This window comes from Desmodus rotundus, chromosome 5, assembly GCF_022682495.2.
Source record: "Desmodus rotundus isolate HL8 chromosome 5, HLdesRot8A.1, whole genome shotgun sequence".
Lineage (NCBI taxonomy): Eukaryota > Metazoa > Chordata > Mammalia > Chiroptera > Phyllostomidae > Desmodus > Desmodus rotundus.
In genome coordinates this window covers 151751819-151775816 of record NC_071391.1, presented here as the reverse complement: position 1 = coordinate 151775816, position 23998 = coordinate 151751819, and the positions used below count along the sequence as shown (strand labels likewise).

Here is a 23998-nt window from a genome sequence, read left to right as displayed (position 1 = left end):
CTATATGTCACTGGTACCCTTCCAGATGTTGCCCTGGTGCTGTATCCCTGAGCGGGCTGGGTGGGTCTATGTGAGTCCTAAGTCTGTTGCAGGTCCTTTAAGAGGAGTTTCTTCCACTGCCCCAGCCCCTGCTGGCTTTCACAGCCAGAAGTTATGGGAGTTTATCTTCTGGTGCTGGAAGCCTGGGCTGGGTGGTCTGGACTGGGGCTGGGCTCCCTCACTCCCAAGGTGTCCCTCCTGATTTTTATCTACCACATGTGGATGTGGGCCTGCCAGTTCCAGTCCCTGGGCCTCTCCATACCACTCTGCATCTCCGTGCCTTTCCACCTCTCCACACCTCTCTGTGCCTCTCCGTGCTTCTCTACGTCTCCTCCCCTCCTACCCATTTGGATGAATGTGGCTTCTTTACATCCTTGGTTGTTGGACTTCCACACAGCTTGATTTTCTGACAATTCTGGGTGATATTTGTTTTGTAGTCTAGTTGTATTTTTTGCTCTAGTTGTGCTTGGAGTCGAGGCATATTTACCTATGCCTCCATCTTGACTGGAAGTCTCCTGAGGATATTCTTTTCTGTTTTTCAGAATCATCCTTTTAGATGTTCAGTTGATAGTTGATCAATTTTAAAGAATTTTCATAAACCTGTATGTTGAGAATTGATGTGGATAAACTGAGGTTTTATGGTAAGACACCCAGACAATACTAATTGCATTAAAAAATTTGTTCTTGATGGCATATAGCTAAAAGTTCAACTTAATTTATTTACCTCTTTAGCCCATTCTCCAGTCTGGAAGTGAAGTGATACACTGGTAGCAGTATCAGTAGGAGAGAAAGACTGATACCTGTGAGTTTTAAGCTCCTATGGAAGAGTTAGTCTAATTCAGCTTTGTGCTTCCCTGTATTCTAGCACAGTGCCCTGAAGACAGTGTTCAGGGAGAATTTGCTTTTAAAGAAAAACAGTATGTCCGTGTATATAGTATGTATAAAATGATTGAACGATAATGTAGATGAGTTCTTACATTATTTAAGTGAACTCTATTTTTCTACTGATTTTTAAAACAAGAAACATGATTTATAATTATAGCAATTAAAATCTTAAATCTGAAGAAAACATAAAAGGAGATATAATTCTAGAACTCATTCTATTTTTATCCAGTACCTATATTTTCCTTGGTATGATGAGACCAGCCTAATAAAGAATAGAAACAGACTCATGATTATGTAATAGCCTGCAATTATTTTTATGGCTATTGCATTCCAGTTTTCTTATGCAATATTTACAAGGTACGAGTGTAGCGAGGACACTGAATACAAGTTCTAACAATCTTAACTGTAAATCAGAATCAAGTCACGCAGTGTAGCATTTGTGAACTGGCTTGACTGATGCAAACAGCCTTTGTTAAGAATACGTAAAATACTAAGTTTACACCTTTATGGTAGACTTGGGGTTTTAAATTCTAAAATTTAATTATCCCTCACCCAGTAATTAATTCTTCTAAGACATTTTGATACTGGTTTAATTCTGAAGATGGGGAAAAACTCATATATTACATTTTGAAAAAATACCAAAATGTTTTAAATATTGTATGAACGTGATGAGAACTTCAGCAGATTATGGCTACAAAAGATTATGATTCAGCCTGAAAACATAACCTATGGAAAATCATCAGCTGTGCAGAACGAGCGCTTCCCGATGACAGATCTAAGAGAGCCTGCCAATGAGAGAGAGGCTGCTGGAAGAAAAAGAATCCCGTTGACTCTCAACATATGGCCCCGACACTGACATATCTTACAGTTTTTAGTGAATAACAACCTCTAAATTGGGTTAGACCTCCCTCTCTCCATAGGAAGAATGCGTGAATTTCAATAATTTTACTGTGATTTTTTTCACTTTTATTTCAGAGCATGTTTTTAATGGAATGTGTGTGTCTGTATGAGAGTGATGAAGGGCTACATGCTAATTATATTTTCACCTTTCACCTTTCCTGACCCCTAGCAAACTGAAAGTGGAGACAGCTAGATATCCATGTACATGTATATGTTAGTGAGAAAATGCCCATCATCATCTGTTTTCCTTATTGTTGGTTCTCTCAGTTACACACTCCCTGCATTTGTTCTCTTCCTCTCTCTTCTCTCCAGGGATCCCCCTTTCTCCCTTTCTCTACTTCAGACTTTCAGCTACTAAAAAAGAAAGGGGCCAATAGAGATTATGTGGTTTGATTTCTTGGTATTAGATTGTGCACGTTATGTGATTGTTTTCTCATGTGTTTACTTTCACTATCATTTAGTAAATGTTGACTACCTACTATGTGCCAACACTGTGCTAGTTTGCAGGCCGAATCCTGTATGTGGTATTTCCAGAACATGTGTTTGGGGTATTCCGTGTGTTCAGAATATAATGGGTGAAAGAGTTATGGCAAGTTCAGTCGCAGGCCAGGTCTACTTCTAATGTTTCCTTCCTCGGAATGATTCAGAGAGGCGTGACCTCTAGAGAATTCTTAGTTTCCCCCAAATTCCATTAAGATTGCCCACCACAGGAGACGTCCTGCTAATGTAGTGTGGGAGTGGCCCCACAGGAAGATTAGCTGACAACTAACTGCAAAGCTGTGTAAAATGCAAACGCAAAGGTGTCAGTGTTCCAGTCTGCTGCTACTTAGTTGTGTGACTTGGTTTCTTCACCTAAAAAAATTAAATAATAAGGATATAACTACCTACTTGTAGTGGTTGTGAAGATGAAATGAGTTAACACATTTAACTGGTTAGTTCAGAACACTATGTTAATCATTATCATTCCTATTACTATGATTGTTATAAAAATTCTTCTAATAACAGGACAAATATTTACTAATTACTATGATTTACAAAGCACGTCCAGGCCTAAATGTTACACGTGTCAAGTGACGAAACTGAAACAAACTAATGTGGAGTTTGGTGTCCTCACAAGCTGTGGAGCATTCTTCCTGAGGGGTATTGGGCCAGAGCAAGTTCTATAGAATGTTCGAAGAGGCAGCACGGTAACAGGGCGTGATTGGTTAGGAGGTTGAGGGTTTCCTAAGGCCAGCAGGTCTTATTTCCTAGAGAAGGGTAAACTAGCTAAAGCTGAGCCGGAGGATTGTGATGGCGTCTCTTAGGTTTCCTTGACAGGTGTAGCTGACTTGGGTTTAGATATGTGATGGGGGCCGGAGCCACTGGGGTGGCCTCCATGTCGTGGGTCCTGAAATATGAATTAACTTCATCACATGGAATTAATTTAAAAGAGTTAGACCTACTTTAAGGGACAGTTTCAAATAGCTTTCTGTGGCCTAACTACAATTGAATTACTTTTTCTTTATTGCTTTAAGAAAATCTTGTAATTAGCACAAAAGCGTTGTAGTGTTTTTCTCACTTGCTGTGGTGCTATGTAAACTCTCCCTTTTGTTAGCTAACCTGACAAGTTTTTTCTTTTTTAAAAAAATTTATTCAAATGCTCTACACATGTCTCTTTTTCTATGGAGGGAAGCTACTCTGTCATCTCCCACCTGCAGTAACATACCTGGGTTTTCTTCAGAAGTCCTCAGGATAGTAGTTTATTTTTGATCAGTAAGAAAAAGAAAACTAAATCATTAGATTACCTACATCCAGTTCTAGGGAAAAAATCTCTTACTCCTGCAGCTTATGCAGTGCCTTTCTTACAAATCTTAAATTGTCAACAACTGGGCTTTGCACTGAGGAAGATGTTTTCTTAAAGAGGTTATGCATTCCTCTCTTTATAAGGACAGTTAAAACGATCAGAACAAAACAGTCTTTCATGTGTAAAGTTCATTGAACTTTACTCTCAAGTTATACTGAAGATTTGTCCACTTTAGATTTTGTAAGTTATGCCTTTAAAAAGGGGGTGTTAAATCACAAACTCTGGGCAAGAGCTGAAGCTTGTGAGATCGCCTATTCTAACTAACACTACATGCCCGCCACTTACTGTGTAACCTTGGCAAATTACTCAAGCCCCCTAAGCCTCAGATTCCTTATTACAGAATGAAAATAGTAGTATCCGTCCTAAATGTCATCTTGTTAGAGAGCTCTCCTGACTCAATGTGCCCTATCCCCAGAGTAACCACTTCTTCCCTCCAAAAGTAACCACTACCCTAACTCTGAGAAAGGAACCCCTGGGACTCTTCTTGATGATTTCATCACCTGAGTGTGTATCCTTCACCTATCGCTGTGTCTTCCCTGTTGTTCTAAATTAGACATGTCTTCGAAGTCTTTTCATCTACAGATTCATCCTTTATTCTTCTCTTTTCCTTACAGTTGTTGTTGTTGTTGCTGTTGAAGAGCCCAGGTCATTTACTTAGAGAGTTTCCCGTGGTCTAGATTTTGCTGATTGCAGACTGAGCGTGCGGGTCAGCATGCTTCGCTGTATTTCCTGCAAATTGGCAGCTGAATCAAAAGGCTTTATCAGATCTGAGTTTAAGTGCTTTGGCAAGACTATAGGTATGTTGTGTTCTTTTATCAAGAGAGATACGAATGTCTGGTTGACACACTTTGTTTTGTGATGTTATAAAATAATATATAATATATGTATTTTTTCTTCCAGAAGATTGTATCAGTTTATACTTCCTCTAATTTTTGTGATCAGTGCTTTAAGGCTTGGTTACACTTGGGAGCAATTTGCCGGGACTCTTTACAGTTGGGCTTGTGGACACATGGTAAAGCATAGACACAAATTTACCTGTGACAGGTTGCCATTTCAACCCCAGCACTATTGACTTTTTCAGCCAGGTAATTCTTTTTTTGAGGGGTGGTTCTGTGCCTTGTGGGATATTTAGTAGCATCCCTGGCCTCTACCCCCTAGATGCCAGTAGAACTGTCACCTGCTCCCAGTTGTGACAACCAAAAATATCTCTAAACATTCCCAGATGTCCCCTGGAGGGCAACATGTCCCCAAGTGGAAAATAACTGAATTTTCTCCCATTTTTTTTCTATAACACAAGTCTGTTAAATTTAATTCTTAGTCTCTGCATCCAATTTACATATTGATTAAATCCCTGAAAAGTAGTTAAGTATTTTCTCCTATACATTATCGTAGTTTGAGGGAAAAACTGTCTGGGTTCAGTTCCACTGGTAAAACTATAGTTGTTCTTACCTTGTTCCTTTAACGATAAAGAAAATTCGTGGGAAACACGAACATATTGAGTTGTTTATGAAATACAGAAATTTCCAACCCTCAACCTAAGATGTTCTTTAAGCTTGGCGCTGCTGTCTTGCTGTGCTCCGTCCCCGCCTTCTCTGTGTGAGGCTGGCTGGCAGCCAGCGTCCGTCACCCTCCCTTTGCCTTCGGCAGCGGATCTGAGGACCCGACCTTTACTCTGGTAGTGGTGGCCCTTTGTTGCTTATTTATCTGGCCATGATTCCACTTAAGAGTTTAATACCTCCCCTCCCGCCAAATCACAAATGAATTCGAAGAGCATAATCTTGGAATTTTATTTCACCTCAGAAATTGCATATATGATATGTCCATTGGAATTGAAACTGGTGAAGCTGCTAGAGACCAGATTTGACTGTTGTGGAGAGCAGACTGCATTTTGTCCATTTTACTTTTCAAATCTATTTGCAGTGGTGTGTAAGGAAATAATAAACATTCTTTGCCACAGTTTTGCTTTTGTGACAGAAGCCATGACAACAAAGTCCATTTTTGATCCTGATTTACTTTCTAGGACTCTAGCCCCTGCTTCAGCTCGGTTCCTATTAACTATTACTAAGATTTACTATTGCAAATGCATTTTCTAGTGAATAGCCCGTTACTCACTTTGGGAAGTGCTAGAAGTAAGTGGAATGCTGTCGCTTCCTTAGGGTCATATTCCCAAATGATCAAGCCCACTTGACCTTCAGATTCTTCCTTGCACTGACTTTAAGAAAACTTGGAGTCCACTGCGCTTTGAAGTCTCCCTTTTTCTTTGTTTATTTATGGAAAAAGTCAAATTCAGAATTAGTTGTTGTTCAGATTAACATCTCGTAGGACCATGAGTTCTTTCTAATCTCACTTCTCGTATTTGGATGCTGTGATATTTATGTCAGCAGATACAGAGTGCCTTGATTCTGAGAGAAGGGGCCAGGACCAACACTTACAGAGCAAAATGCAAATGTAGCCTTTTGTTGGATTGTGTGTGCGTTGATTAGTGAAACAGGGTTTTTATTTCCCTAACTCTTCCAAAGAAGCAGTGCCATTATCCTATTGGTAAACCTTCAGGAGACTGATTTCCCTGTCTGTGGACTTCTGCATTCTCTTCTGTATTTCCTGCCCTCTGTGGCTTGGGCAGGGCTGAGGGAAGGTGTGGAGTGCTTTTTGAGGGAATGGTCACCTAGACAGAGACCATTGGAAGGTACCTGTTCATCACCCAGAGACTCTCTGTTTTCAAGATCTTGCTTGGAATATAAATTTCCCTTGAGAATAGTAAAGTTTATACTTCTAGTGTACATTTAACTAAATAGATATTTGAGACCATGCTTCTGGTCTCAAGATTTTGGGGGGATGGGAGATTTGATGCAGATCAGGGAAAAGGAAGGCAGTTTTTGAAGGAGTTCCCCAGGACAGGCCTAAGGTAGTCAGAGATTTTTCCAGCTCATGGACCCCTTGGGACTACATCTGCATTGAACCCTGAAGATTTTCTATACTGCTGTACAAACTTAAGACGCCGGCTGTTGCCTTTGCCTGTTCCCATTTTAATACAAAGTACACCCGCTAAAGCTAATACAAGTTTTTACAAGCAAGTCTTTTTCTGGATCACAGTGGAAACTTTTCGAATCTGGGAGATTATGCTGGGACACACAATTGTCTAGATTGGGCCACATCTATGTTTAAAAGCTGTGAGGGCTGCTCTTCCTCCCTCCATCCCTTCCTCCCTCATTTTCTATTTTTTAAATGCAGATTATCTTGACCTTTAGGCTCCTAACAAGTTAATGATGGAGCTAGAGCTGTACAGCCAAGGGGCCCCACCCCTGTAGTTAACAGTGGCTTCCCATTCCCTTCTAGGCAAGGAGAATTTGTACTTAGGAAAGGAAGGATGAGAATAAGGTTAAATTTGAAGGAGCATTATAAAGTCTTACTGCCACTTCAAATTATAACTACTAAACAAGGACTGTGCGCGCACCTGCACAGGTGTCCTTTTAGGGGCCGTTGCCTGCTTTCGTTTATCATACAAGTCTTCGTGGTCTACAGTTTCACTTGATCTTAGCCAAGAGGTGGAGAAGCGATTGGTCTGCAGTTTCTAACTGATTTTTCAAATGCGGTGTGCAGCGCTTGCTCCTTGTGCTTCGGATGTCATGGCAGTGGACAGCCAGCTCAAATGGAGTGTTCTTCAGCATTTGTGTTTCCTATAACCATGGCAGAATCATTATTTTTTGTCTTTATTTTAAAAGTTTATTTTTACATCAAGTAATTTCAAACTCTCAGATGCAAAGTTTGAGTGAAATCTTCAGAGATACAGAGGATTTATGAATGGTTCATGGAGTCACAAATGAAAGAAACACTTTGAATGCAATAGAGTCATCATTTTCCCTTTATTTTAGTAAGACTCTTGTCTCATGTACTTTTCCTCATTTGTTGTATACATTATGGATTTTATATTGTAGATTATCAGATTTAATTTTTTTGAGGTAGAAAATTTTGTCCCTGTGTTTGTAAAATTTTAGATTAAAAATGTTGGTGAGAATAACTCTTGTTTCAGTAATTTAATATACAATTTGAGATTGTTTAAATTTTAGATGACCAGTTAACATTTTTAAGAGTTTTGGCACCCCAGTTTTTTTCTTACTTTGTGTGAAGGTATTTTCATACCGTGAGCTCTTCAAAGACAGACTAAGTGCATTGTCTTTGCATCATCGATACCTGATTTAGACGACCAGCAGTGTTCATCAAATCAACGCGTTCTTTCAGCACTTGGAAATTGACTGTGGGAGTAAATGACTTAGAGAACCTGCAGATATTCTCTCAGATGCTGTGGTCTTTCATTTTAAGAGACTGAGCAAACCTTTCAGGCTTTAGGTTTTGGAGACAGTATTAAAATTACCCAGAGCTTTGCCTACTTACTGACAATGGAATTAAATATAATTAGTGGGGGTAGAGAGACTGGTTAGTTACAAAATTACACAAATGTTTGTAACAACAAAGGACATCCTGCTGTATTGAACATCTTACAGCTTATGTAAGTAAAGTGTTTCCTCTTTAGGGACTAGTTTTAAGAGAAGACTCTTTCTCTGTTTTTTACATGTTTAATGAATTTAAAATGTTTTTATAGGGTGTATGAGATGTTATTAAAATTGTAGTAACTTTGGGCTTTTATTCTATAGTATAATTATCCTTGATTACAGACTTAAGAAGAGGTAGTGTATGGAAGGGCTGTTTATGTTACAAAAAATTTCACGTAAGATTCTAGAACTTACATTCTAAATAAAGACTGTTCTTTTTGAGGTAATTTAAACCTAAATAAGTGTTCTTTTCAGATAATGATTAATTTTTTTATTAAGGACACTGTCTTTGGTCTTGAAACAAATATTCTTCAGCGTGAGTTATTGTGAACACCCAGAATGTCTAGCCATACCTGTTTGATCATATTGCTTTGGTTCCTTTCCTAACCTCTCCTACTCCCTCAACGTCACCCCAAAGAAGATGCTCAGGAAATGCAGCAAAGGTGCCGTATCATGTTATCAGACCTCCTTTCTTTTGTTCTCTAGAGTGCCAATGTCTTGGGAAGGTAGGACAATGGTGATTGTAGTTTTCATGAAATCCATCATGTCACAAAAATCAAGTACTACAGAGAGGCATCAAGAATGACCACTAGGTTTCTGGCTTGAGTAGGTGCTGGTGCTGTTTGCCTAGATGGAGAAAGTAAGGACTGGAGAGCCATACAAGTTTGGGGTGCGGTGAGCAGGTTAAGGCCTTGATCAAGAATTCCAGTTTGAACATGTTAACTTGGAGCTGCGTACTAGACATCTAAGTGGAGATGTCCCATAAGTAGGATATGTAAGGCTAGAGTTTAGAAGGGAGGCTGAAGTGGAAATATAAACTTGGAAGTGCTTGACATGAAGACCTTACTTACATCCATTGGAATGCTAGAGGTCACCTGGGGAGAATGTAGAGAGAGAAGAGCCCCAAGTCCAAAGGGATAATTAGAGGTTATTTAGAGGAAAAGCTGTCACTGAAGAAGACTAACAAGGGTGGTTATTGAAATAGTAGGAAAACCAGGAGAGAGTAGCACTGCAGGAGCCAAGATAGAGAGATGTTCCAGGAGAGAGCATGGTCAGCTGATTAAGAGGAAAACAGTGTTAAAAGTATGGTGGCCAACTTGCTTGTCATTCATTTGTTCATTCGTTCATTCATCTGTAATTATTTATTAAACAGGTGCTAGTTTTCAACTTAGATCTTGAAGTTATTACATTTACAGCATGAACCATTTTTCATCTTTTTTGTGCCAATTTTGGCATACAAATTAACATATACCTTACAATAAATTGAGGATTATTGATACCAACTTCTTTAGCAACTTACTTTCTAAGTTTAATATAGAGAAATTTGCAGAGAGGAAATACATGGCAATATAAACATTTCTCAAAAAGCCATTAAGTGTTCCAAAGTGCTCCCCAAACAGAAATTTCAGCATGGTGGGTACCTGGGTCGTAAGTTGGGGGAAAGGGGTTGGGAATATACCAACACTTCTTTTGTGTTTAATGTTTCTTTATCCACACGGTGGGTAGATTGGTATTATAATCAGTGTCTGGATATATATCAGTGTCATTTAAGAAAAAAAACTTGCACGTATCTTTAGAATTTGATGACCACAATGTTTCTTTGTTTTCTTTTTGTTGTAGTGCAAGTGAGGCAGGAATTGGAAAGAGGTAAAATAAGAGCTTTTTGTTCCCTCAATTAGAAAATGTAGGTAACTGAAGAAAAGTTTCATGATTAATTATAGAATTGTAGTATTATTTATGTAACTTTTATTCTACATAGTAAATAAATAAGTATATTATTTTATTGCTGGTAAAGTAGGACCATTGTATATATTTTCAAATAAAAACTTTGATGCCCTGGCTGGTGTGGCTCAGTGGATTGAGTGCTGGCCTGCAAACTAAAGGGTCACCAGTTCGATTCCCAGTCAGGAAAACATGCCTGGGTTGCGGGCCAGGTCCTCAGTAAGGGGTGCTCCAGAGGCAACCACACATTGATGTTTCTCTCCCTTCTTTTCTCCCTTCCTTCCCCTCTCTCTAGAAGTAAGTAAAATCTTAAAAAAAATTCTTTTGAGCACTAGGTTCTTGGTCAGGTATCCTTCCTTCATAATTCTTTTCATGGGAAATTCAGGGTTTAATTACATTATTTGGATTTACAATTCTTATGAGGAAAGTAATTCTCTGTAAATGTAAGAACTACCTTTAGTATGAATTAAGGGTGGGTTGATTTCATTTTTTTGATTGAAACTGTTATAGACATTAGAAAGTAAACTGTTCACTCTTTTTTCTCAAATGAACCCTGTTTGAAGAAGACAGAATTACCCTAACGTTTTATTGATGGTGGCATAAATAGTAAAAGTTAATTTATTTTGTTTTGCAAATTTTAAAAGTATTTTACAAACATAAAAACATTATTATGTTACCTAAAAATCAATCATAAATCTAGGCTCATAGTTAACTTCATGCTATAGATCCATTTCTGTGTTTTTACTGTACATTTATTTTATACATTTATACAAATGTATTTTATACATTTATTTTGCATAGTAAATTCTTAAAAAGGAACTTAGGAGCTCATTATTTAAGAAATTCTTAAGCCAGTTCATCCACAAAATGAATAACTTAAGTTCACATTTTTAGATCAGATTTTTCAAAGTAGTTAACTGGGGTGCCTTTATCATACTTGTCCTTAACTGATGGTGTGACTCTGGGGAGTTGAGAAATCTCTTTGAGTTTCAGCCTTCTTATCTCTAATTCTGGAATTGGACTAGATAATCTCTGAGGTTCAGCCTTAAAATTCTGTGACACTCATTTAAAAATAACTATACTGTACAGTGTTTAAAAATAATTAACGACTTGTAAATCCCTAAATAAAAGCAGTGTCAGAGTACTGGAAAAGAAAAAGGTGGGTTTGATCCCAGTAACATAGATTTGTCTGTTGGGCAGATTCACTTGGATAAGACAGAAGAATTCATAGACCACCTGGCTTAACTTAAGGGGAAAAGAAATCTCCAGAAATGGTGGGAGAGATGGTATGGCTTTAAAGATGAGCTGTCCCTCAGGTGATGGCTTTTTTTCCCTTTTTCAAAAATTGCACCAAGGTAAAGCAGAGCTCGGGTCCGTGCGAGTGTGTTGGTTAGGCGTCAGCAGTACTGCCCTCACTGCATGCCCATTGGACAGCAGCACAACCCCTGGAAAAGGATGGTCTGATAGCTTTTTAAAAATTGTGGTAAAATACACGTAACATAAAATTTGCCGTTTTGATTATTTTTACGTATACAATTCAGTGGCTTAAATACATTCACATTGTTGCGTTGTACAGCTGTCACCACTACCCATCTTCATCTTGTAAAGCTGAAACTTTATGCCATTGAACAACAACTTCCCACTCTCCCTTCCTTCCGGCCCAGGGAAACCACCATTAGACTTTCTGTCTCTTATGATTTTAACTACTGTAAGTACCTCATGTAAGTGGAATCATACACTGTTTGTCTTTTTTTGTGACTGGTTTATTTCACTTAGTGACGTCCTCAAGATTAACCCATGTTGTAGCATATTGCAGAATTTCCTTTTTAAAGACTAAATAATGTTCCATTGTGTGTATGTAACATATTTTGCATATCCATTCATCTGTCAATGGACACTTGGGTTACATCTGTGTTTTAGCTGTTGTGAATAATGCTGCTATGAACATAGGTGTACAAATATACAAATAGCTCTTCAAGGCCTTGCCTTTAACTCTTTTGGGTATGTATCTAGAAGCTGGATGATATGGCATCTATTTTTAATTTTTTAAGAAACTGTTACATTGTTTTCACAGTACCTTTACCATTTCATATTCCCACCAACAGTACACAAGTGTTCTAACTTCTCTACATCCTCACCACTATACGCTGTTTTGTGATTTCTTTTGACAGTAGCCATCCGAATAAGTGCGATGTGCTAACTCATTGTTTTGATTTGCATTTTCCTAGTGATTAGTGATGTTGAGTAGTCTTTTCATGTGCTTATTGGCCATTCATATATCTTCTTTGGAGAAATGTCTGTTCAAATCCTTTGCCTGTTTTTGAATTGGGTTGTTGATTTTTGTTGTTGTCGAGTTTTAGGAGTTCTCTATATATTCTGGACATTATTAGATGTATGATTTGTAAATGTTTTCTTCCATTCCGTGGGTGCCTTCTGACTCAGTCGATACTACCTTTTGATGCACAAAATTTAAAATTTTTCATGAAGCCTAGTTTATTTTTTCTTTTGTTAACTGTGCCTTTGGTATCATATCTAAAAAATCATTGCCAAATCTAATGTTGTGACATTTTTGTCCTGTGTCTTCTACAAGAGTTCTGTTTTAGGTCTTACATCTTTTATCCATTTTGAGTTGATTTTCTTATATGATATTAGGTAGGGCCCACTTTCACTCTTCTGCCTGTCCAGTTTTTCCCACAGTTTTTCTGGTGATGGTTGTTGAAGAATAGTGAACAAAACAATCATGTGATGAGAGAAATCTGAGCCCTAAGTTCTCAGTGCCCCACAGAACACATTGCCCCCGGTGTGTTCTGGTGCCCTCAGAACACATTGTTTGGAGCATGTTTCAAACAGAAATAAGTTGCTTTTAAAACCATGTAAAATTTTCTTGGCATTCTTACTGTAAGTAATCCTCTACAAGAATATCATTTGTTTTTATATCACTGAACTCTCTATTTGATTAGCTGTGGCCTGATTTAGTAAATATCTGTTAGGATATGCCTTCTCTGGAGATGTATATTAAGCTTGGAGTATGTGAGGCATCTCTTCCTCTTTAAACAGTGTTAAGTTAGGAAAGTGTTGTGGTAATGTTGTGAGTGCAGTTGTCTAAGAACATTAAGAACCGTAGTCTGGATCTTTTATAACCATACAAGGCAATGTGTCTGCTTTCCTGTTTTGCATGGATGAGAAGGGAGTAAAAAACACCAAAAGAATTTTTATTGCATAGAAATATTTCCTTCCTAGCAGTGTGTGAAGCAATAATGAGCCTAAAAAACAATCTTCTCTAGCAGTGGGAGAGGAAGGCAGGGAAGCGGAGTGCAGGCACACAGACTCGGGGCTGGTCAGGAAGCCCCTGGTTCCAGGCCCGGCGCTTCTGTGTCTGCACAGCCCTGTGCCCCGGCGGAGGCGCCTTTCTGTGCCTCTTTGCACAGCCCTCTCAGACAGGCAGGATGAGTAGTAGCTTCCTTTCCTCTGGAAGAGGAACTTGTCAAAGGCTGGGGTGCAGACCACTGGCACAGAGAGGCGAGAGCCACACTTCCCTAATTGCCAATCTGTGGCTAAGACCAGAGGAGTACCCATTGTGTTAAGATGTTTTCTGTGAGGTAAATCACTCAGAATAGAAATCGTGGCTTTTAGTGTTTCCAGTGGTAACTTAAACATTGTTGACCATCATTACTAAGATTGATGCACCTGAGCTATGGATTTGAGAACCACTGAGAGTGATTATTACTCTTCAGCACATCTTAAGAGCCCACATTTTCGACCAGCCTAATTTACATTGGGCCCCTCACACATTTTTAATGCTATGCTACTCATACTTCATTTTCTACCATTTCATTCCTAAAAGAATTTAAGTTGCTGAAAAGAAATGACCAGGAATCACTTCTCAGTCTTTTGGCCAAGATCAAGTGTAGAAATGACCATAAGTCTCTTTTTAAGCCAAATTAGAAGAGACCTGTGGTTTCTTTAGTTTCAGCGAACCAAACCTGCCTCGTTCTCGGGTGTGGAAATGATGCAGTTGTCAAAAAGGCACAGGCATATGTTTTATCAAATGTTCCTCTGAAGACATTTTTATGTGTGGTTTATTTTTAAACCAATTCTGGTATATATAAGAATTAAGGTAACAATATAGTATGTTTTGTGCTTTTTAATTTTAATTTTTTATATTTATTGATTTGAGAGAGAGACAGAGAGAGAGAGAAATATCAATTTGTTGTTCCACTTATCTATGCATGCATTGGTTGATTCTTGTATGTGCCCTGACTGGGGACTGAGCTGGCAACCTTGGTGTATTGGGAAGGCGCTTCAGCCAGCAGAGCTGCCTGACCAGGGCTGTGTTTTGTGCTTTTTAGTAATGAGTGAATAGTAACAAAATGAAGACACCCTCAAGTTGTTTATTTTCTTTGGAGGAGAGGAAATAGATATTGAGATGAAACAGTAAGAACTGCCTAAGATTTTGGGGTGATGTGAGCATGGCATGTTGCTATAGGGGGAAACCCCGAGCCATTTATTATTCTATCAGTACTTGGAAAGTGAAGAGCAATTGCTCCTCAGCATAATGCATTTTTGAGTTTTAGGTTAAAAGCGTTGCATTCCTGGGAAGATACTCCAGTACATTCTCAGTGCAATGCAAATAAGTGTGCAGTGTGGGTTCTCTGATGTGGTTGAGAATTGGTATTGCATAGCTTTAAAAGAAATGCTTTAAAGATAAAAGAAGGAAGAGCAGAAATATGGAAAGAGGGAATACTTTATGCCATCTGAATTCTGTTAGTGGTTAAGAACAGCAAGGGCTATCAAGTCATCCCTAGTTCCAGTTCCAGCTTTGTCACCAACTCTGACCTTGGGCAAGTTATTTAACTTATTTATGCCTTTGTATCCTCTTCTCTAAAATCAGTGTCATACCTGTCTCATAGTCTAGTTGTCAGGTTGTGATGAAATAACGCATGTACCACTTCATACAGTGCCTAGCGTTTAAGTTCTTAGAAAGTAAGAGTTGAAGTATTTGGTAGTTATTATTTTTGTGGTACTTCAGCTCAAGGGCTTTCAGAATATTTTACTAATAGACTCTAAGCTTGATTAAGCCAGTAAGTGTTACAGTAATACAAACGTTCATTTGGAGACATACGCCCTCATACTTAAGTCATTTCTCTGTTCCTTTATGTAGCTTCCCCTCTTGTCCTAAGAGAAAATTGGTTTTTCCCTCTATGGAGGCCTCACCTTTTCCCACTTCTCCTGATTCATTGGGGAAGTATTTATACATAATCTTCTGTCCATCTGCACTGCCCACTGTAAGACTCATTCCCACTCTGCTGGACGGCCTCAATGCCCGCGCCCTGTCTTTTCTCCATCCTCTGCCGTCCTCCTTACCTGTTGTGGCATGTGAGGTGGTGATCTGTTCTTTATTCTTCAGCCTGCTAGATTCTTTCTACCTCCATCTCTCCTCCCCACCTCTCCTTATCGCTTTGCTTTGCACTTTATCATCGCTGCTTTCCTTCTGAGATCTTACAACTCTCCTTCTCTATTTGCAAAGTCCTGAACTGCTGCCCCTTCCACTCTGATCTGTGGAGGTGGATCTTTGCCTCGAGCCGTTCTGTCTCAGAGACTGCTGATTCGCTGCCCAGTCCCGTCCCAAAGACCTGCTGCTTCAGTGCCCCCTTCGTGGCCCTCCTAACCACGTGCTCGCTCTACTGCGGGAGTCTCCACGTGCTTTCCCCTTTTTACAATCTTATGGTAGAACACTTCGGCAGGAATTTCCAGAACCATACTGACTTGACCCACTATAAATTGTGATTCTAATTTCATTTTGGGCTTTTATTGTGGCATGACTGTAATTTCTTATCAATTCTTTAGTATATTTCTTCAATGACTAATAAATATTTTCCATTCTTTCTGTGCATCTGTCCAGTCCTAACTAGCCCTCTCTTCCTCTTGGGACATGATCTTCCCTCTTATTTTCCTAAGATTATTAATGTTTTTTGCTGTTGCGCATGTACTTTCATTGTGCCTGGGAGATTGATGAACAAAATGTTATACTCCTTTTTTTGTAAAAGCCTTAAGTTTTGTTATTGTGTCTCTGAGGTCTGAGCCTTTAAATAACCAGGTACCTGTTACCTGTGTCCCAGCTTAAGAAGGTGGCTATCTTTGAAATAGATGAAGTTTCTTTACTTGTATGTATATATTCAGTCACTCAGGGATTGGTACTTATTGAGTACAGTGCCCTGTGTTGGGCAGGTAGTAAAGAAAATTAGAAAGAAAGAGAATAAAACACACAGCCCACCCTTCCTTTCTCTGGATTGATAATGTGAGAGACAAACCTATTTCATTATTATGCACTTGGTTCTTACCAAGACATTGGTTACCTTAACAGTACCCTGCCCTTTCTTGGGTGCAGGGTGGAACAGGTTGCTGCTTGTTGGGTTGGATGGCTGTCTTTTCCTTCTGACTCCAGGGCTGTCATAGCTGTTATTATTCACATGAGTGACAGAGACACAGCAGCCACCTATACAGAATCTTTACATTTGTGCTAAAGACTTAGAGAGGGTCTAAAGGCAGAAAAGTAGTAGGAACTACCGAATCACCTAGAATAGTGGCCCTGGAAAGGCCTCCATAGGGTATGTTGAGAGGGAAAGCAGAGCCGGGCTTGGGAGGGAGAGGTGTCATCTGATGAGGTGGTGTCGAAGGCCATCTCAGGGATGTAAGGCGGGACCTGGGCTGGAAAAGCCTGAGAGCAGGCCTCACCTCGCTGAGAGATGGAGGAGATGGGGCATTTCTCTGGAGGAAGATGTAAATGTAAACCATCGTAGAAGTTTATGGATGGAATTGCCCACCAGCGTTTTGGTTGAATTCTGTTAAAAGTAGAACTTGGGTGGGATCCATAGGTCAGTCAGTTTCTTCCCTTTGTAGAGCTACAGGTTGCGAGGGTACATGGAAGGAAAGATTTCTACCCTGAAGGTGCCTGTGGGTGTCTTCACTTTGGGGAGCTTCCCGAAGACCTAGTGTCAGTGCCTTGTACGTGTGCTATTGGCATTTTAATCTGTTGCTGGAGAGAATTAATCGGAGAAGTTCACTTACTGAAAGAGCCCAGGAGGACAGCTTGCAAACTCTCACAGGTCTGGGGCAGTAGTTGAGGGACCGTGGCTCGTGGTCTGTGAAAACCTGGCCTGAGAAGTCCTTCTCCCAGCTCATAGTCTGTTAGGAAACCCCGACCGAGAGAGGAAACCTAAGGGAACCTTGAATGTCTGCATTTTGACACTTTCCCAGTCCTGTGTAATTTATTTTAAAAAACAGACTGTGTATTCAGGCAGGCCCAGTGCCATTTTTACTTAGTGTAGCACTAGAGGCAAATGAAGTTTTCTTCTTTATTTTTATTTAAAAATATAAAAAAGATTGCTGTTACAGAATGAGGTGTAATAGTACTAGAAACAATAGAAGGAAAGCATCAATGCATTTTTACAAGAAAGAATGCTTTCCAACCACTCCACGTAGGAGCATTTCCTAACCTGAATATTGCTTTTGCATGTCGTTTGTAGTCACATAACATAGGGAATGTTTTAACTACCAAATTCCAGTTTGGGATGAATAAAACATTACTCGCATCGTGTTAACAAGTGCATAAATATAAATTGTTTTAAGGTGCATATTAAGCTTTATTAGGCAAAGAGATATTTTGTCTCTGTTAATGTTTTACTCAAGTAACAGTAAATCTTTTAAGTCCACCACAGCATGAAGTCATTGCTCAGTGAATGGTACGTTATAAATGTATTCTTTAGAAGTGATTTATGCATCCGACTTTTATGGCACTGAATTTCAAAATCTCATAAAGACGTCATTTTAGGGAAATGTCATGCTGACCTGTGTTGAGGGAGAGGTAAACTTTTCTGGTATGATTAACTTCGTACGAGCTTTTCTTTACAGTTACAGATACAGTTGAAAACTTACACATTGCATGTACTGAGTAAGTGTTAGGTAAATGAATGAATATTTAACTTGTTACTTGAGTCATATATTAATGATTCCCCTGAAATTCTGCATTTTTAGCTCCAATAACTGGAAGTTTATTTCTTGTGTGTCTGTCATAGATCCTTCCTGTTGGGCTGCCCACTGAGAACCTTAGTGTGTCTGGGACATTGCCTCAAGGTCATTGCAAACTACTTGTATTTACGTTAAAAATTCATATCAGAGCATTGGCAATATATGGCAGTTTTAATATGTTGGCATCTCCTACACATTGACTTATCAGGGAAGATTATGTCTTTGTTTTACTTTAAATGAAGTACTGTTTGCAGAGATGATTTCCTTAAATCCATCTGCACTGAAAAAATGTAACTAATCTGACATTTTATAAAGGTTTCATTGAATTATATTCTTCTCTTACGCTGTGCAAGGAGAAGTATGTATACATTTTCAACTAAGATTAGCTTTAGGATGTGTTAAGGTAAAAAAATAACAGTACATATTTTATGATCAATATATTTTAATTAGTCAGTTTTTAAATGAGCTTGTCCATCTGTAAATTGTTGATAGGATATGCCCAAGTGTAAAAAAATGTGATTTTGAGCTTAGACAAATAGAAGAAAGAATTTTGAATGCCGCATATCTGTGTAAAGCTCATATCCAAGAATAGGCTGGTTTGTAGATGACTCAGTATACCAACACACTGACATGGCCCAAAGCAATAAGGGATAGACCTGAACACCCTTTGAGTTCATAGCATATTTTTCTTCCTAGTTAAATTAATTTTGTTTTATTATTTATTAACCACAGGGAGTTAATTTAGATTCTAAAGTAAATATAGTGCCATCTTGGGGAGGTTAACAATTTTCCGTTTTCAGGTGGACAAGTTTATCTATAAATACTTGCTTAATGTATGTGGACACCTGATTCAGGGTTAAATTTTTTTTTTTTTAAGTTTAACATGGCAGATAGTTACTTTTATGGCTGATTGAGGTTTTTTTTTTATTTTTGCTTGAAGGAAGGAGAATGGTGAAATATGTTTTCAAGGGTCTTTATCTATTTTTCTAGTCCTATGATTGTTAATTAACTGCTCTAAAACTTCTCTAACATATAAAATAGCAATATAAGAATTTAAGGTGTACTTTCTCCCTCTTAAGATTAATAATTTCAGAAGAGGTCTTTTGATAAGCACAGAAATGCTCCTATGAATTTCCAATAAATGATTATTCTTTGATTCTGACATAGTTTCCTGAATGGCTTCATATTAAGTCAACTTTTAATCACCTGCCTTCTAAAGTAGGAAAAAAGAAATATTTGCTTTGACTTGGTTTTCTTCTGCCTTGCCACCATACTTTAGAAGCCTCCTGATATATTTTTGTTTCAAGAATGCAAAATTAATTTTAATAACAGTTTAAGCAAACCTTAATTAGCAGGGAAGCAACCCTGCTGTTTAAGGGTTACTTACTGTGTTAAAGATAAATCATTATGGTTTATCTGCCTGTTCATTTTTTTTCTTCTTTAGTATGGATAAACAGAAGGTGACTGTTGGACCCTTCCTATACTGAGACTCCTGTCTTCTAGTTCTTAGAAATTATATTTTTCATTTGAAAATTTTTTCTTTTTTAAAGATTTTGTTTATTTGTTTGTTTGTTTATAGTGGGAGGGAGGGAGAATGAGAAATACACTTGCCTCTCCCTTGCTTCCAACTGGGGACCTGGCCTGCAACCAGGTGTGTGCCCTGACTAGGAATTGAACCAGTGACCTTTCAATCCACTCTATCCACTGAGCCACACCAGCCAGGCCTGAACATTTTTCCATTCCATTTTCTTTGATCTTTTTCTCTAGAACCCCAGTTTGTTGGATGTTGGACTTTTGGATTTCCTCTTTCTTTTTATTGTGTTATGTCTCCCCAGGTTCTCTTTGCTTTTTTGATTCTGCTTTTGTGGAGATTTCATTGAGCTTATCTTTCATTTTTCCATTGAATTCTAAGTTTTGGTATCATATTTTAGGATATTTTGGGTTTTTTATCTTAATCATACTGCTTTCTCCTGAGTTCCTTCTTTTTTGTATTAGAGACTTTCCTCGAAAGCCTGGTGGTTCTTTTACATGTAAGAGAATACTAAAAGGCTGAATGAAAGCTATGTTTGTGTGTGTTTGGGGGGCAGATGATGTGTGTGTGTGTGTGTGTGTGTGTAGGGAGTGCTCATTAATTGAAGATTTAACTATGGGAAGATCAGGCAGTGAACTTTTTCATTGGGAGATCCTCAAATACCCGTATTAGTCCATCTTTTCTCTGAAGAATAAATTTTCAGTCTCTTGCCTGGGGATGAAGGTGGGGTGTTAGATCATATAAGCCTGGCTGCTGACATTCTAGGAGTGAATTTTTGGCTTCAGCTCCATCATATAAAGAGCTGAAATGATGATGTAAATCCCATCCTTACCCCAAGCAAAATGCTGGACAGGCAGATTTTCATGAGCCCATCACAGAGCCAAGGTCACAGAACAAAGAGCCGCCTCAGAATCTGGAAAGAGACAGGGCCCTTAATTGAGACCAGCACATGAGCATTTGCTTACCTGAGACAGAAGTTGCTGGATGCTTGTAGGAAAATTAAACTAGAATTTTGATGAATTGCTGGAAGCTGAGGCTATTGAGAATAAGAAGTTTCTGGGGCCTGAGATCATAGGAGGGTTCTTACACTTTTGCAAACTTCTACAGACTTTGAATCAATACCCCTCTTTTCAGCCCTGCCTCTGACCTCAACTTCTACAGAACCTAGTACCTCTATCCTGCCCTTTAGGTATTTCTCAATGTGAAAAAGCAAATGGGAATTTACTTCTCAGCAGTATTACCTTCTGCAGTTTAATCTCTCATCTTAACTGGAAGTCTCCATCACAAAATATTGTTAACTGAAAAACAGCTTGTTACGAAAAATAATATAAAAAGTGAAAATTACGGTGAACTAGAATCATTTGTCCATTTAACAAGTATGTCTTGGCCATTTTATCTTCTAATCGCTATTCTAAATGCAGGAGGCCCTGATGTGAATTTAACAAATTCCCTGATTTTGTTAAATAATTTAAAAATGCGACTTTAGGGCCTAATTTTCATTCTTCCTTCACAATCAGATTTTGGGCCAGAGCCCAAATGATAGATTTCTAGGTATTATAATAGATGAGGAAATCCATATTACACTTGAAGTTTATAATAAACAACATGATGAAGAAAAACATGGATAGTTATTTTTATTATCCTTATTTGACAAAAAAGGAAACATTTTTATTGTCCTTTGAGTAACTGGCCCAAGCTCATAATCAGTAGTAGTAAGTAGCTCAGCTGGGTGGGACTTTAATCCAGTTCCTCTGACTTCAAATCCTATCAGTATTTCATTCGTTATGTAATGGCTGGTTTGGTCTGATTTTGTACTTGGGGCAGTAAAGTTAAAAACTACAAAAAAATTCAGTCACAAAAAAACAGTTTCAGTGCCTTTAACATTTGTTTTGAAATTACCTGGTAGTTATCATTGTTAGCTCTATGGTATTTGTTTTGTTTTTGGTTTGTGTGTATATATGTATGTGTGTGTTTAATGAGTTAGCATTATTTTATAGAAAGATTTGGGGATTTGGAGGTGCCCTGAGATGAACTGGTGGAGCCACAGATATCGTGAGGCAGGGTTTTTCAGTCTCCAGTGTTCAGAGAATCTTGGGATAATTTTTACTGGTCTTTGTTAATAGGAATTACACTTATAACTTCTTAATTCCTAATGCATGAGTAAAATATAGTAATCAGGAGATGGCCAAATGACAGCGTGCTTGTATCTTGCACAAAGAACTTAGGTTTTTGAGAAAAGTAACTTACTTCTTGTAATTTCTATTCTAGCTGTTGTTTTCACGTCCTTAATGTCTTTTCTGTAGGTATCACTTATCAGAATATTTAATTTTAGACTTGAAATAGGTATGCTTCTAGTTCAGGGGTGCTCCAAGGGGATTATACTTCCTTAAGATCTGTTTTTTTAAAATATAGAGAGTTTTTTTGGTTTACCTCTGGACATACTCGTGTATAAGTTATGTATAGTCAACCAGAGGGAGGGCCCATGGCAGCTTATATTGCTTTTGTTGCTGGCAATTAGAGGACAGGCGTTAAGGCCCAGATTTGCCATTTGCTCTTAGTGCAAACTTGAGCAAGATACTCAGTTTCTGAAACTACTTCCTCATTGTGACAGTTAGGATAGTACTATTTATCTTCCCATTTTCCTGGGTTCTAGTAGAATCAAATGAGGTGTGTGAAAACATATTCTTAACTGCCAAGAGCTATACAAATATTGGATATCATTGTTTTTTCATCTACTATGATGATAATATTATCTTCCTCATTCCTGAGCCTTAACATATATTTTGCCCTTGGTATACTACCCTTATAAATTTACTTTTTAAGTTCAGACTTTGTATAAAGACAGAAAAGTTAATTTGTTTTCACCTTAGTTCTAATATCCATCTGAACCTCTTGCTTTTCCTCTGTGAGAAGATTACTTTTGGCTTATCATGTACTAATCTTTTATATTTATTTATGAATTCTATTTTGAGTTTTTCTACTTTAACTAATACCATATATTTTTTAAAAATAATTTCTTCTTTTGTAACATTAAAATTTGATAGTTTGAACTACTATCATAACTTAGTGTTTTTTGGGGGTGGTATTTTTTCTGTTTTCAAACACATGTGTTTTAGTACCAATATCAAGATTTGTAAAATCAGTGTTTTATTTAATCTACATAATAATTTAGGGAATGTTGTCATCTTTACTATATTTAGTTTTTCCAGCGTGGAGCAAGTCATGTCTCTCCACTTACTCGTCTGTCTCTAGGTCTGCTGTCAGACTCACTGGACAGGCCTCTCACGTTCTGGTTTGAATGCATGCCCGTGTACTGCACTTTTTGCCAGCATTGTAAATGGGGTCTCTTCTAATGCATTTTCTAGCTGTGGCCCATGGTACATAGGTTTGTAGTAGTTTCAGATGGGTTTTTATTTTGCAACTTTTCTGAAGTAATTTGTTAACATTTGTTTTTTTAAAGTTGATTTTGAGTTATACAGGGTGAGGCAAAAGTAGGTTTATAGTTGTTCATATGGAAAATAATAGAATGATTAATAAATAATAATATGAGAATAAACTGTTTCACATACAACTGTAAACCTACTTTTGCCCCACCCTGTATAATCATTTAACTTTATAACTTAATGATATGGAATGATTTCATACATAAAATATATTTTTTCATTCCTTCCTGTGTTTATACTTTTTAATTATTTTCCTTTCTCATACGTAATTACCCATTCAGTGAAGTGACTACCCTTGCTTTCCTAAACTAGGAAATGCGGCAATCAGAATGCCCTGTGAAAGGTGCAGCCGGAACACAAATGGATAAAGATATCAACACATGATATTTCTGGGGAGATGAAATGGATCTCAGGTGAACAGTATTAAACCTGTTTAAATGTGTTCATACATCTGAAGAAAAAATGTATCAAACCAAAACTAGGGAAAGAATAAGGAATGTTATAGAGTTAAATTTTGGCAGTGACTATTCCAGCCTTATCCAAAACAAAGGATGTGTTAGCCACTGAGTTTTGAATAATCTGAAAGTGGCTGTGGGTGCAGGAGGGTGCAGGCGTGTCTCCAAGTACTCTTAGTGCCCCACTGGTGCTGCCGACAACGTCATCCCCAGGATGAGATGATTGTGTCAGGCTTTATTAGAATGCAGTTCCTCTAATTGCCCTTCTGATTCCTTGCTCCCACATGAGTCTTCCCTTAGAGCAGGGGTGTCAGACTCGTTTTCACTGGGGGCCACATCAGCCTCGTGGTTGCCTTCAAAGGCTGAATGTAATTTCAACTCCTTAACAGTGAAGGAGTAGTTACATTTATGCAGCTCTAAAATTATTTCGGCCCTTTGAAGGCATCCTTGAGGCTGATGTGGCCCCCGGTTAAAATGAGTTTGACACTCCTGCCTTAGAGAATGTAATGATCTTAGGAGCCTGCGACTATGATTTGCAAATTAATAGACTGGCATTATGGGGAAAGGATGCACTTGCCATATGAACCTAGACTATTTTAGTA

General features: G+C 38.2%; 1 protein-coding gene and 1 non-coding gene across 2 annotated transcripts in view; one reads left to right on the top strand and one right to left on the bottom strand.

Moving 5' to 3' along the window:
* Positions 1–23998, top strand: part of BABAM2 (BRISC and BRCA1 A complex member 2) — a 335445-nt gene that overhangs the window by 130658 nt on the left and 180789 nt on the right. The gene's annotated exons all lie outside the window — the stretch shown is intronic.
* LOC112298189 (U4atac minor spliceosomal RNA) lies at positions 11274–11399 on the bottom strand. Its single transcript, XR_002974111.2, has one exon. It is a non-coding gene; the product is annotated as a U4atac minor spliceosomal RNA (small nuclear RNA).